This window comes from Gracilinanus agilis, chromosome 6 (assembly GCF_016433145.1).
Source record: "Gracilinanus agilis isolate LMUSP501 chromosome 6, AgileGrace, whole genome shotgun sequence".
NCBI classification, from domain to species: Eukaryota; Metazoa; Chordata; class Mammalia; order Didelphimorphia; family Didelphidae; genus Gracilinanus; species Gracilinanus agilis.
In genome coordinates, this window is record NC_058135.1 from 161,535,288 (window position 1) to 161,550,960 (window position 15,673).

The window sequence follows — 15,673 nt, forward strand, 5'->3', positions numbered from 1 at the left end:
TAAGCATGCTTGGCATGCTTTTAGCTTGTATGCCTTCAAGGAATTCATCCATAAACAAATGTACAGAGCACTGGGGTTTAAATTGAATAGAATCTCAGATCTGGCATGTTTCCCTGTGCAACTCCATTAGTGCTATTCAGACCATCTGTCTCTGCACAGGGCTGAGCCCTGGCATGCCCTCTGAAGAAAACAGGAGAGTGACAGAGCCATGGATAAGGACAGAATGAATATCCAAACCACCTGGCATTTATAGAGCATCCAATATTTCCAAAGCCCTTTCACATGTCTTAGCCTCATAGCAACCCTGTGAGATACAGAAGGCAAAGTTTATGATCCCAGGTGGCAAAGAGAAGAGACGTGTGTATACAGGTTCAGCAACTGGCCAAATGCCACACGATGAAAAGCAAAACCCGGACTAAAAGCCAGAATGCTTTCCACCACGAGTCTAGCCCTCTAGTTAGGAGTGGAGATGTACATTTGGAATGAGGAGAGGAGAAAGCTAGGCAGAGCATCACAGGTCAGGAAGGGCATTCTTTGTCACCAAATCTTTGCTTTCCTTGCTTGTTTGAGCAGAAGAAGGAAGGGGAATTTCAATTCAGGCCTTTTGGCCCAGTCAGAGAGAAATCTCTAGTGGAGTGCTCCTGAGATCTGCCCCTAGCCTTATTGCTAGTAAGTCATTACTTAGGGGAAGATACAGGTGGTTTACTTATCAGATTACAGATGCCCGGAAGCATGGAGGGAAGACTAATGCTGGAAGATCACAACATTCTAAAAAAACTTACTAGGTTACAGTGACAGGCTATAGATTTTATAGAATAAAAGTAACAGCTACACTTGAGAAAATATAAAATGTATAAGTACTGGAAAGGAGAGATACAGTTAGACAAGAGAGTTTACATGAACAAGACCTAGGGGATTTAGTGAAATCCACTCAACTTTGGAACACCTATTGTGGGGCTGAGCTGTCCTGATGGGCAAGTTGGTAAGTGCAAACTCACCTCCCCATTTTTAAAAAGAACATCCTTCACATTTTGTCCAGTTGCCCATTGGCCATCTTTTTACCTTCCCTGCTGCCATACTTCCCCATTTCCCTTCCACCACCCACACTTTCCCCCTCTTGCTTTGGGTATCGTAATTAAATAATACTATTCTTGTTTCTATAAAGACATGTCAAGCAAATGCCCTACACAGTAATTCATTCTCCCTGTGACTCTCCACTCCCAAATTTCCTTCCCTGGCTACCAGTCCCTATGTATGTTGCCCCTCCCATAAGAATAAAAGCTCACTGAGGGCAGGGACTTTCTTGTTTTAGTATTTAGCCATCAAGAGGACTAGGCGCCCAGCATAGCACCCATACACACAGCTAACTCCTTAAATCATCCCACAGTTCACATAAAACTCCTATTGACTATGACCTTGTCAAGCAAAACCAAAGGACTTGTTCCACCTGCCTTTAAAAAAAATGCATGACTCACTTGGAACAGTTCCTTGAGAACACACCTGGGGACCAGATGCTTTACCCAGTGGAGTCAATTTGGCATTACCCACCAAAGCAAAGCTTCTGAATGGGAGGCTGCTGTAGTCATTTTTTGTTTTTGGTCCAGAGTTGCGATTTCATTGGTGCAGGGGAACTCTTGGCATGGAGAAACTTCCTCTGCTGATGGAGATCACAACTCATCTATGATTTTTAGTCAGAATTGCATGGGCGCCATGAGGAATTAAATGACATGTTCCTAGTCGCGTAGCCAATGTGTGTAAGAGGCAGCATTTAAAGCCAGATCTACCTGACTCCCAAGGCCGGATGCCCTATGTGTTATATCATACCGTCTCTCACAGAAGAGGTAAAATGAGTCAATAAATTTGAGGAGAAAAATGTTCCTCCATATTGGTGTCTGGGATAAAAATTCCTTCATATTGATTGTTCCTGTGGTCAAATAGTAGGAAAGACAAACTGTGGTATATGCGGGTGATGGAATACTATTGTGCTAAAAGGAATAATAAACTGGAGAAGTTCCAGGCGAACTGGAGAGACCTCCGGGAACTGATGCAGAGCGAAAGGAGCAGAGCCAGAAGAACACTGTACATAGAGACTGATATACTGTGGTAAAATTGAATGTAATGGACCTCTGAACCAGCAGCAATACAATGACCCAGGACAATTCTGAGGGATTTATGGTAAAGACGCCACCCACATTCAGAGGAAGGTCTGCAGGAGAGGAAACATATAAGAAAAACAACTGCTTGAACGCATGGGTCGGGGTGGACATGACTGAGGGTGTAGACTCGAAAGTACCACACCAATGCAACTACCAACAATTTGGAAATTGGTCTTGTTCAAGGACACATGACAAAACTAGTGGAAACGCGCATCGGCCAAGGGTGGGGGGGTGTGGGGGGGGGGGTTGAAGGGGAAAGGTGGAGCATGAATCATGTAACCATGTTAAAAATGAATATTAATAAATGTTAAAAAAAAATAGTAGGAAAGAAAACAAAAAGATTCCTGGTTCCCACTGGATTCCCCAAACTATGACTTCCTTTTTCCTTGTAAGAGAAATTAAAATGTTCTTTACATATTTCATCAATTTTGCTATGAAAAGAATAACATCAGACTTGGAGTCAGGAACACCTGATTTCTAATCCTGCCTCAGATACTAGCTGTGTGACCCTAGGTAAGTTATTTAACCTCTCTCAGGCATTCTCCTCATCTATAAAATAGTGATAACATTAGCGCCTAGCTTATGGAGTTGATGTGAGGATCAAATGAGATGAAATATGCAAAGTGCTTTGCAAACTTTAGAAGAACTATAAAATATTAATTATTTTAACAATCATTATTGCTATTGATTGATACCTTTACAAACCATGTACCTTAGGAGTTCTACTCTTCCTCTTTTTATAGGAAATGAGAGTGGGACAGAGCTCCCCCCCAACCAAAACATCATTGAAATGCATTCTATTTGGGGCTTCATGTGGATGATAACGTTCCTCCTTTATGGTACAGGGGTCTGGTCTTATTCATGAACATTTAAGACTAACTTTCATCAATCCAAAATACCTTCTTTAAATCTATGATTCTTTGACCTAGATAGAGACTAAGGCCCAGATCTCAAAGGAGAAATTTGGAGTGTGATCCATTGCATTGAAGTTGCCATTAAACCTTTCTGGGAAGAGACAAAGTCATCAAAGGAAACAATGTCAGAAGAGAAGAGAGGGAGACCTAGTAGACTCTTGATAGTTACTACCACTTAGCAAGTGCAAAGGAATCAAGGGATAAGGGGGAAAATGGGGAGGATAGGCAAGGAGAGGATCAGGAGAAAGAATGTTATGGATGTTAGGAAAGGATTTTCCTGGACAGGAAGATGGTGTGGTCAATAGCGTCTGATATCACACAAAGTTAAAAATTCTGAGAACTGAGAAAAAACTCCACATTAAATGTATGAGACAGACGGCCAAACAAATTTTAGAAAGTCAAGGCATAGACATTCCTGAGTCTGAAGTGCTTCAGTCCAACTGGATGTAAAATCATGAGCTTTCCGAAATATAAAAAACTGGGAGGACTGATTCACTTTTTGGCTCTCATCAAACAATGACAAATGGTGCATCGCTCTCCAGGAAAGAAAGGATGGAAAGAACAGAAGAACGCAAGGGGATGTGAGTTGGATGCTTACAAATTAGGCAAATTGTAGTATCAGAGTTTTGCTCTAAACCACAAAATGAGTTTTTAGATTTAGAGAAAATGATGGTGGAAGTGTCTAAGTACTCTCTACAGGAACCACAAGGTAATTATGCAAATACTTACTGATGGTAGTAAATGGAAGGTCACACAAAAGCACCTGAAAATGAGGGGGAAATGTTGGTCATGTCTGATGGAAGACACATTTCAGGGCAGCTAGGTAGCACAGTGGATAGAATGCCAGGCCTGAAGTCCAGAAGAGCTGTTTTCAAATGTGGTCTCAGACACTTCTTCACTATGTGACCCTGGACAAGTCACTTAACTCTGCCTAGCCCTTACTTACTGTTCTATCTTAGAATTAATTCATAGACAGAAGATAAGAGTTGTGGTTTTTTTTTTAAACAACCAAACACATTTGATTTAATGGTCTATTATTTAGACTTATACCTGAACTTTAAAGAGAGGTAGCTGAGGAGAGAATTAGAAATATGATCTCAGTAAGATCTGGATTCAAATCCTGCCTCTGATACATATTAGCTGTTTGACTGGAGGCAAGCTAATTCTCTAAAACTGTAAACTGAAAAACATGTACCTACCTGTATTTGGTAGAAGGAGTTTCTTCACCTGGGAGTTCCTTATACCAACAAAATCACAGGTGCAGCCTATATCCCTATCTTGGGAACAGTCAAGAATTAACCTTTAAATTGCGAGCCAGGTGGTCCAAAGCATTATCCATCTCAACAAATTACTGGAAAGGCTTTGAACAAGAAAATACATTCCATTCTTTGTACGTGGTGGTCACACCCCAAAATAATTAAGTTTGGGAATGAAATATTTCATTGTATAAAGTCTATCGCTGGGCTAGGAACATCTTGGGATTCAATCCAGTTACAACTGAGTGTATGAAGCTTAGATCTACTTTCTCTAGAAAGAAGAAATATTTTTTTTTGTTTTAATGGCCACCAAATTCTTCAGTGAAACTGTGGAGCCAAAAGACTCCATTCTCGACCAAAGCCTGGTTTGATAAGATAGGAGAGTGTAAAAGCTAAGCCGTCATTACAGATAAAAATATTCTCAAGCCCCATGTCCAAACAATCATTTTAGATCATTGGTAAAAGGGGCAGGGAAGGGAATATGCATTTATATAGCACCTACTATGTGCCAAGCACTGTGCTAAGTACATTTTAGAAATATTATCTCATTTGATCCTTACAACAATCATACAGGGTAGGTACTATTATTATCCCCATTCTATAGTTGAGGAAACCAAGGTGGTTAGTGGTTAAGTGATTTGTCCAGGCTCACACAGCAAGTGTCTTAAGGCTAAATTTGACCTCTTCCCAACTTCGGGGCCAGCACTCTATTCCTAATGCCATCAGTTTCCCCACATCTAATTTAATAGAGAACATCAAATGCTTTGATAATTTGCTGTGTCCGTGCCTTCATCAAGGATGGCACAGATGCCATCCCCTCCATACCCACTTGATTCCCATATTTGTTTTTGCCCCAAAAGAACACTACTCCTAAAGAACCAGAGATCGCCCTCTTGACCTTTTACTCTGGGTCTTTACAGAGAAGAGAGAGGGTTCTTCAAAATTTTTATCAACAACAACAGAAATACACTAAAAAGGATTAAAATTATAGTTATTCTAGAAAAACACCAAAGGTTAGTATACACGAGATAATATTTTAGGAATCATAAGAAATGAAAGTTATAATAATCATCTAATCCAACCATATCATTTTAGAGAAACTGCAGAAATTGTAGCCTAGAGAAATACATTGACTTCTCCAAGTCATGTCAGACAACAAGACAGCAGCCACACTGGGGCTAGGAGCCAAGTCTGCTGATCCCCAGTGCCAGGCTCTTTTTTTTTTTTTAAACCCTTAACTTCTGTGCATTGCTCCTAGGTGGAAGAGTGGTAAGGGTGGGCCATGGGGGTCAAGTGACTTGCCCAGGGTCACACAGCTGGGAAGTGTCTGAGGCGGGCTTTGAACCTAGGACCTCCCATCTCTAGGCCTGGCTCTCAATCCACTGAGCTACCCAGCTGCACCTGTGCCATGCTCTTTTGATCTCATCACAACTTCAGGATAATAAGTAGAATGGGAAACCCAGCGAGTGCTTTGCAAAGACAAGGAGACGTTTCCCTTCTGTGGTGTTGGGGTATACAAGATGAGCTGGATGGAACAGATACACCAGCACTTCTAACAGACAGCAAGAATGGGCAGGTGTACCTTGGATCGCAGTGGTCTCTCTGCTATTGGGGAGAATAGGTAGTGAGTATGGTATACGTGGTGAAGCTGGAAGATGGCCTGGCCACTGCTGGGGCTGTTCTTGGGTACCCATTTTAGACCATGCTCTGTTTCTCTGGATCAAGTTGGAGGGTAGGACATGGGAGAGGATGCTTGATGGCAATGGCCTGCCAACCCAGGAATGCAACCAGTTCTACTTTCAATCAACTTCCTCCAGGCAACTGGCCTAATCTTGAGCAACCATAGCAGGAATGCTCTGCCAATCAACCCTGCCAGGAGCTCAGGCAAGGCAAGACCAGAGGTGTTCTCTCTTTTCTCAGAACTGATTTATGGCTTATTTCCATCACTGTCAAACACTGGATCCACACGCCCACACTTGTTCGCCACGTCTTGTCTAGCTTCATCTGTTGCACAGGTCTGTGAACTCTTCTTGCTTACCAGATGACTTCTGACTGGTCATTTTCTCCTCAGTTTCTCTGTTGGAATAAAGCCAGTAGGGCCATGCAGGGCACTAAGAAAAACATTAAATTTGGAAGGCGTTAAAATTCTTGCTCTTCCACTTAGCACCACCATGACCTTGAATGGATTGCTTTATTTTTTCCCTCCACATTTGTAAAACAAGAAGATTGGAGTTAAAGGTTCCTAAACCTTTTTGTGAGTGTGACTCCTTTGGCAGTTAAGTGAAGGCTCTGGAGGTCTTCTCAGAAAAATGTTTTAAAATGCATAAAATAAAACACATAGGATGACAAAGGAAACATGTTTGTGGGCTCCAGGTTAAGAATTTGGGGACTAGATCATCTCTAAGGCCCTTTCCAGTTCTAAATCCCATGACCCTATTGTCTAATGATACATTCATAGACACCTCCTTTAGTGGCTAAGCCTGGATATTCTTGTTACCTCCATGGAACAGTCCAAGCTTGGCCCTTATCTTGTCTCAAAGTAGGTGTTGCTGTCATGCTGCTTGATAACACAAAACCACTTGAGAGTTATTTTTTACTTCATTTTTCCATGATCTTTCCATACACCTCCTTCCAACCAGTTAGCCCCAGCTCCTGCACATTGCTTTAAAAAGTAAATATGAAGAGGCAGCTGGGTGACTCAGTGAATTGAGAGCCAAGCCTAGAGACAGGAGATCCTGGGTTCAAATCTGACCTCAGATACTTCCTGGCTATATAACTCTGGGCAAGCCTTAACTCCCATTGCCTAGCCCTGACCACTCTACTGCCTTGGCACCAATACCCAGTCTTGATTCTAAGATGAAAGGTAAGGGTTTAGAACAAAGAGAGAGAGAGAGAGAGAGAGAGAGAAAGAGAGAGAGAGAGAGAGAGAGAGAGAGAGAGAGAGATAAATATGAGATTGTGAGGTGCAATTATATGGTATAATCATGAATTTTGAAAAAGTATTTGTTAAAATGACCCCAAAGGGCTAAAAAAATAAAAGGATCTCTAGGGCGAATTTAGTTAGCTTGTAGAAGATCCCAGAGAATTTAGTCCACTGAAGGGCTAATGGTATGCCGGGTGTTTGTACCCCAAAGATAAAGCCAGAAGAGAACATACAATCTTTGGTTGCTTAATCTGAAAGGCATGTGAAGTTCCTTCTGTTTCCAGGACTCTGTTTCTTGATGCTTCTAACAGAAGCATAACTTAGAAAAGTCCAGTCTTGTTCAGAGAGGCAGGTCTGAGAGAAGTTGGTCCCAGTGTGACTGTGTGTGCTGGTATGTGGAATAAGTGATGCTCTGCTTTAAGTTAAACCCTGGCAAGCAAACTCGGGAGAGGACAAACTGTGAGAAGTCAAAGGCAGCCCCAGCTCAACCACCAAAAGGTTCAGAGTTTCCCAACAGAAAGGGAAATACTGACTTCCAAGGGGAAAGAGAGACCAATTGGCTTTGAGAAGCAATCTGACACACTTAAGAACTAAATGTTTCCTTGGGTGTTATCTCAGCCAAAATAAAACTAATGTTGGTAAGGAGAGGCACCTTGGTGCTGCAAGAGTGCCAGGCCTGAAGGCAGGAACACCTGAGTTTAAATCTGGACTCAAATACTAGCTGAGTGACCCCAGGCAAGTCACTTAACGCTTTTGCCTCAATTTCCTCACCTGTAAAAAATGAGCTGGAAAAGGAAATGGCAAACCACTCCAGTGTCTTTGCCAAGAAAATCCTGAGAGGAGCCAAGAAAAGTCCTGCTAGGACTGAAGAATATAAAAAGAACAAAGTTATTCAGTTCTGGAAGAAATTTGGTCTGATGAAGTTAATGGCTTGGGAACTTTCCTCATCAAAGGGATAGGGGACAACTTTGGTATCTATAGTACTTCTAAACTTTAACATTTGGTGTAATTTGGCATTAACAAATAGTATTGATGAGATCTGCCCTGTGGATGGATAACATTCCATTGCTTCTTGAATAAATTACACACTCCTTAGCTTGTCATTTAAAGCCTTGGGCAATTTGACTTCCTTCTGCCTTTTTAGCTATACTGTAGTCCTTCCTCATTAATGCTGGGGGGCTGAGAGGAGGGGTGGGAAGAGATAGTCTAATTGCTGTTTCCCAAACTGCATCTACCACCTGCATTTATCTCCTATCCCTACAATATGCTCCCTTTTCATGTCGTCCCTCAGTACCCTTCACTTCCTTCAACACTCGGTTCAAATGCCACCTACTCCAAGAAGCCTTCCCTAGTTCCTTTCTCAATTCCTGTCTGCTTGTAGAAGTGACCTTGGAATGTGGTCTTGAAATCTTACATTGCTGTTTCCCCAGGGACTACTGGTACTGAGATATTTCCATTTGGCTTCAGCACCAGCTTGGCCCAGATTGGTTGGTGAGATAAAAAAAAGGGATAAAGTATGTCATAATCCTAGAGACATGAGGTTGGGAGGGCATGTATGCAACCTATAGTGGCCAAAGTTCCTGAGAATCCCAGTATCAAATCATAACCATTTATTGTCAGAGTGACTGGGCTCATCTCTCCTGTATCTGGGGCAGAGAGAAATGGAAATTGCCAATGAATTCCCTATTATTTTATTGTTTGTTTTTCAATTTCTGCTAGCCTGGAAGCCTCAAGGAAGTAGCAAAAGGAAGAACTTAGACTTAAAACCTTTTATTCTTTAAGGATGAAAAAGAAAGGTAATAAGGAGCTCTTTCTCTCTCTTTGTTTAGACTGTCTACTGAAGTGTATTTCCTTGATCTCATAGTGCTTCCTATTTAAAGTAACTGGCCTTTATTCTTCCTTGCTGAGATGAACTCTAATGATTTTAGTAAGAGCTGAGTTACCAATGAATGGAGGTGGGGAGAAAAATTCCAACCCAAAGTATCTAGAGCCTGGAAGAAATAGGGCTACATGAGAACTGCTACATTTGATGGGGTCTTCTTATACTTGTATTATTTTGTGTGTTTCCATGTACATGGAAATGCTTCCAGCCCAGTGACCACAGCCATCATCCTGCAAAGCAACCACCGTGGAGATGCAGCCTGGTAACTGCTCCTGCAGGCATTATGGCCATATTTATTGAATACCCAGAAACGTCACCCAAGTCCTTAGCACTGTCCAATGGCTCAACATCAAAAATGGTTGTGATTTTATCATTAAAGAAGAGGCATGGCTGGATCAAAGGGCAGGCATTCTTTTATCAGTCTTTGGGTATAGTTCCAAATTGCCATCCAGAATGGTTGGATCAGTTCACAACTCCACCAGCAATGCATTAATGTCCCAATTTGGCCACATCCCCTCCAACATTACTCTCCCCTGCTATCATTTTAGCCAATTTTCTAGGTGTGAGGTGGTACCTCAGAGTTGTTTTCATTTGCATTTCTCTAATTATTAGAGATTTAGAACACTTTCTCATGTGCTTAATGATATTTTTGATTTCTTTATCTGAAAATTGCCTATTCATGTCCCTTGCCCATTTATCAATTGGGGAATGGCTTGATTTTTTTATACAATTGATTTATTGTATATTTGAGTAATTAGACCTCTGTCAGAATTTTTTGTTATAAAGATTTTTTTCCCAGTTTGTTGTTTCCCTTCTGATTTTGGTTGCATTGTTTTTGTTTGTACAAAACCTTTTTAATTTAATATAATCAAAATCATTTATTATACATTTTGTAATTTTCTCTAACTCTTGCTTGGTTTTAAAATCTTTCCTTTCCCAGAGATCTGGCAAGTATACTATTCTGTGTTCACCTAATTTACTTACAGTTTCCTTCTTTATATTCAAGTCTTTCACCCATTCTGAATTTATCTTGGTGTAGGATGTGAGATGTTGATCTAAACCTATTCTCTCCCATATTGTTTCCCAATTTTCCCAGCAGTTTTTGTCAAATAGTGGATTTTTGTCCCAAAAGTTGGGCTCTGGGTTTATCATACACTGTTTTGCTGACGTCACTTACCCCAAGTCTATTCCACTAATCCTCCCTTCTATCTCTTAGCCAGTACCATATTGTTTTGGTGACTGCTGCTTTATAGTATAGCTTAATATCTGGTACTGCTAAGCCACCTTCCTTCACGGTTTTTTTTTTTTTCATTATTTCCCTTGATCTTCTTGATCTCATTGCTGGGATTGTACCCCAAAGAGATCATAGATAAACAGACTTGGACAAAAATATTAATAGCTGCACTCTTTGTGGTGGCAAAAAACTGGAAAGCAAGGGTATGCTCTTCAATTGGGGAATGGCTGAAAAATTGTGGTATATGTTGGTGATGGAATACTATTGTGCTCAAAGGAATAATAAACTGGAGGAATTCCATGTAAACTGGAAAGGCCTCCAGGAATTGATGCAGAGTGAAAGGAGCAGAGCCAGAAGATCATTGTACACAGAGACTGATACACTGTGGTAAAATCGAATGTAATAGACTTCTGTACTAGCAGCAATGCAATGACTCAGGACAATTCAGAGGGACTTATGGAAAAGAACGCTATCCACATTCAGAGGAAGAACTACAGGAGTGGAAACACAGAAGTAAAACAAATGCTTGAACACATGGGTTGATGAGGACATGATTAGGGATGTGTACCCGAAAAGACCACACCAATGTAACTATCAATAATATGTAAATAAGTCTTGACTGGGGGGGGAGGGGGTAGTGGGGTTGAGGGGTTGTGAAGGGTAAAGTAAAAATATGAATTATGTGACCATGGAAAATTTTGCTAAAAATAAAAAATTATTTTAAAATAAATAAATAAATAAAATAAAGAAGAGGCATCACCATCAGCTTTGCCACTGTTCCCTAAGGACCATGGGATCTTTCCATCTATTTCTCAGCTGACACCTTCCATATACGTTATCTTCCTCTTTAAGAACTAGTTCCTTGTTGGAGGAATTGATTCTGCCTCCCCACCCCATTTGTATCTAAAACATCCCTCAGGGCTTTACACAAAGGAGGTGGTTAATAAATTATTCATCCATGTATTCATTCATGTATAGCCTAATCCCAAGGAGAATGTAATTTCCTTGGGGGGGGGGGGGGGGATTTGGTCTGTCTCTCTATTTCCAGGACCTTGCACATTGGTGCTTTCTGTCGAATTAACTGAAATTAAATGCCAACGACAACATGTGGACTTTGGGGATTCCGGATGTTTATAAGAATAAGATCAATACATTGATTGTAAATCTTTGTCACATTAAAGTTATTAATGGCATTCAATGAATCTCAACTTTGAATTTCCATTGCTAGTTAGAGCAAGAATGTTGCTTTTTCCACTAGCACAGAAGTTTCTACTTTTAAATTACACTATCATTAACAGCAACAAACACCCCTAATCCCAAGGGCTCTGGTAACAGTGCTGAACTAGGCTGATTTAAGGTTTCAGTGCTGTGATTGAGTAATATATCAAGTTTCCAGCAACATGTAGAATAGGAATTAGACAAACTTAATTCTTTTTCTTTTCAGCCTGCTTGATACACACTGTTAAATTACTTTGACCTTCCTAGAGCTAACTGTATATCCATAGTCATTTGTTGACTCTCCAAAAGCACAATGTATAATCTTTTAAGTATGCTTGTGTCTGAGGAGGAGAGACTTACCCAACATAGTTTTCCATAGCAATTCTGGGTAAATATCTTAGGGGGGTCCCTTGATAACACTCAGAGCCTTTTGAAAAAGAATTTCCTAGGATGCCAGAAGCTGATTCTAAGAATGAGAATGATCTCTGGACTGGTAAGACAGAACAAAAATGACTAATAGAAAAGAGAAAAGAGAAAAGACTGAGAAAGTAGCTAACCGTCTTCAAGTGAGTTCAAGTCACCAGACTGAATGAATGATTGTCCAGGGGAGTGATTTTTTTTTAACATTTATTAATATTCATTTTTAACATGGTTACATGATTCATGCTCCTCCTTTCCCCTTCACCACCCCCCCCCCCCCCGCACTCCCCGCCCCCATGGCGGATGCGCATTTCCACTAGTTTTGTCATGTGTCCTTGATCAAGACCAATTTCCAAATTGTTGGTAGTTGCATTGGTGTGGTAGTTTCGAGTCCACATCCCCAATCATGTCCACCCCGACCCATGCGTTCAAGCAGTTGTTTTTCTTATATGTTTCCTCTCCTGCAGTCCTTCCTCTGAATGTGGGTAGCATCTTTACCATAAATCCCTCAGAATTGTCCTGGGTCATTGTATTGCTGCTGGTACAGACGTCCATTACATTCAATTTTACCACAGTATATTAGTCTCTGTGTACAGAGTTCTTCTGGCTCTGCTTCTTTCGCTCTGCATCAGTTCCCGGAGGTCTCTCCAGTTCGCCTGGAACTCCTCCAGTTTATTATTCCTTTTAGCACAATAGTATTCCATCACCCGCATATACCACAGTTTGTTCAGCCATTCCCCAATTGAAGGACATACCCTCCTTTTCCAATTTGTTGCCACCACAAAAAGCGCAGCTATGAATATTTTCGTACAAGTCTGTTTATCTATGATCTCTTTGGGGTACAAACCCAGCAATGGTATGGCTGGATCAAAGGGCAGGCATTCATTTATAGCCCTTTGAGCATGATTCCAAATTGCCAGCCAGAATGGCTGGATCAGTTCATAGATCCACCAGCAATGCATTAATGTCCAGGGGAGTGATTTTTTTTAAAATAACCTTTATCCTCTGTCTTAGTAAGGGCTAGGCACTTGGGGTTAAGTGACTTGCCCAGGGTCACACAGCTAGGAAGTATTTGAGGCCAGATTTAAATCTATTCTCCAATCCTGGTGCTCTATCTACTGTGGTACCTAGCTACCCTATCTAGCCCAGGGTTTGGAAAGGATGTCCAAATGGAATTTCTGAGCCAGCATCAATGAAAAATTGATCATTGAAAAATCCTAGGGAACAAGGGATAAGCGAATGTCATCCTGATTTTTCAAAAGCGAGAAAAAGTGGACTCGCCCAGTGGTAGACCTGTGACCTTGAATTTGAGTCCTTTAAAAAAATTCTAGAAGAGATCTTTTGGGAGCACTTGGAAAGAAGAATAGTAATCAGTTGTGACTCAGCATGGGCTCCTAAAGAACAAACCATACCAGACTAACCTGATTTCCTCTTATGACCATTTTTTAGGCTGGTAGAATAGAAGATGGCTATATACCTGAATTTTAGAAAGGAATTTGATGAAGTCTATCATTCAATCAATCAATCAACCTATAAGCATTTATTAAGTGCTCATTATGTGTCTGGCACTAAACATGGAAGACACACATAGACAGAGAGCAAAACAGCCCCTGCCCTCAAGAAGCTTACCTTTTAGGCTGTTGCAGATTTAGTTGTACCAGACTCTTCATGATCCTGTTTGGGGTTTTCTTGGCAAAGATACTGGAGTGGTTTGCCATTTCCTTCTCCAGTTCATTTTACAGGTGAGATAACTGAAGCAAGAGAATTAAGTGACTTGCCCAGGGTCACACAGCTAGTGAGTGTCTGAAGCTGGATTTGAATTTAGGAAGATGAATCTTCCTGACTCCAGGTCCAGGGCTCCACCTTGAGGGCTTTGTATCCCTAGCACTGTGATAAATGCTACATGTACCTAGGACAAGTACAGCTAGGTGATGCAGAAGATAAAGCTCTAGGCTTGAAATCAGGACCTCCTGAGTTTAAATTCAGCCTCAGACACTCATTAGTAAATAACTGGAAGGGTATAATCTCTCTACAATTAGGCAGCTAGGTGACCTATATTGCTGGAACTGGATTCAGGAAATTCTGAGTTCAAATACTGCCTTAGATATTTACTAGTTCCTTAACTTCTGTTTCCTTCAGTCTCCTCGTCAAATGGTTGTTGTGAGGATAAAATGTGAGAATATTGGGTTTTTTAAAAACCCTTATTTTCTGAACATGAATCATGTAACCATGGAAAATTTTTCTTAATTAATCAATAAAAAATTGATAAGAAAAAAAACCCTTATTTTCTGTATTAAAATAGATACTGAGTATCAGTTCCAAAGCAGAAGAGCTAAGGCCAAGCAATTGGGGTTAAGCGACTTGCCCAGGGTCACACAGTTAGGAAATATCTGAGGCCACATTTGAACTCAGTCCCTCCTGACTCCAGACCTGGCTCTCTGTCCACTGAACTACCGAGGTGCCCCTAAAATGTGATAGAAGCTTTGCAAACCTTAAAGAACTATATACATGCTAGCTCTTATTGTTATTAACAAAAGAAGAGAACAGTTGCTGAATTAAAATCATGAGAAAAAATTTTACATGGGCTTATTTGGCTTTAAAATCCATTTTCTGCACAAGATTTTGTTTTCCCTTATCTCATGATTCAAAAATATCAAATATCAAAACCTAAGCAAGAATCCCTCTCCAGAGCATACCTAAGAAATGGTGGCCTTCTCTCTCTTAGCAGACCTGCAGCAATGGGTAGATCAACCATTTCTGGATCAACATAGTCTACTTAACTCTACTTGGTAGTAACTTCTTTCCTTCTATTCCTTCTATTCTGCTTCTCCCATCTCATTCCTTCATCCTAGTTCTGCCTCAGGAGTCAACAGCAAGGTTAATACCTTTCCCACATGAAAATCTTTCAAAGTAGATTGAGAGCCAGACCCAGAGACGGGAGGTCCTTTGCACAACTGTAAAACTCCCTCCCTCTTCCAGAGTTATCCAGGTCCAATGCCAAGACGAAAGTCAAGACGACTGGTGATGTTCTGGATTACTACTGGAAGCTAGCCAGCAGCTCCAGGGGTCTGAAAAGGTGTATGGTTTAAGTGAGAAAGAACAAAGCAGAAACTGGGAACTGTCAGTCCAACACGTTAGCTCATGACTGTTCCAACAGCTCTTGAACTTGTGGTTTATTTTATACATTTTTCCAAGAATAGTTTTTTCTACAAAGTACATTTGAAATCAAAAGCTGTATAGAAACACTCAAGGTTATAAGAATTACATCACAGGCATATAGCATACAAATTTTTTTTCATGTAGATTATACCCGGACGAGACAGTGCTCAAGGTTAAAGAATGAGTCTTATTTTATCTAAGTTTTATTTTAGTAAAAGCTTCCATACTTCAAAAGGTATGTTAAAGAATAAGCCTTTAAGATTGTGGGGTACAGCTCAGTGTGGGAAGGTACTAAAGTGAGAATGGAATTTCCTTGGACCTGCCATGCAGTGTCCTTGGGGACGTCTGAAGCAGAGAGAAAAAGATACAAGCACTTCTGCTATTTTCTTCTATTCTCAGCTGAGGGAAAGGATTGTTAACTCAATAAATGCTGGTTTACTATTGTGTGTATATATATATATATATGTATATATATATATATATATATATATATATATATATATTGTATCCC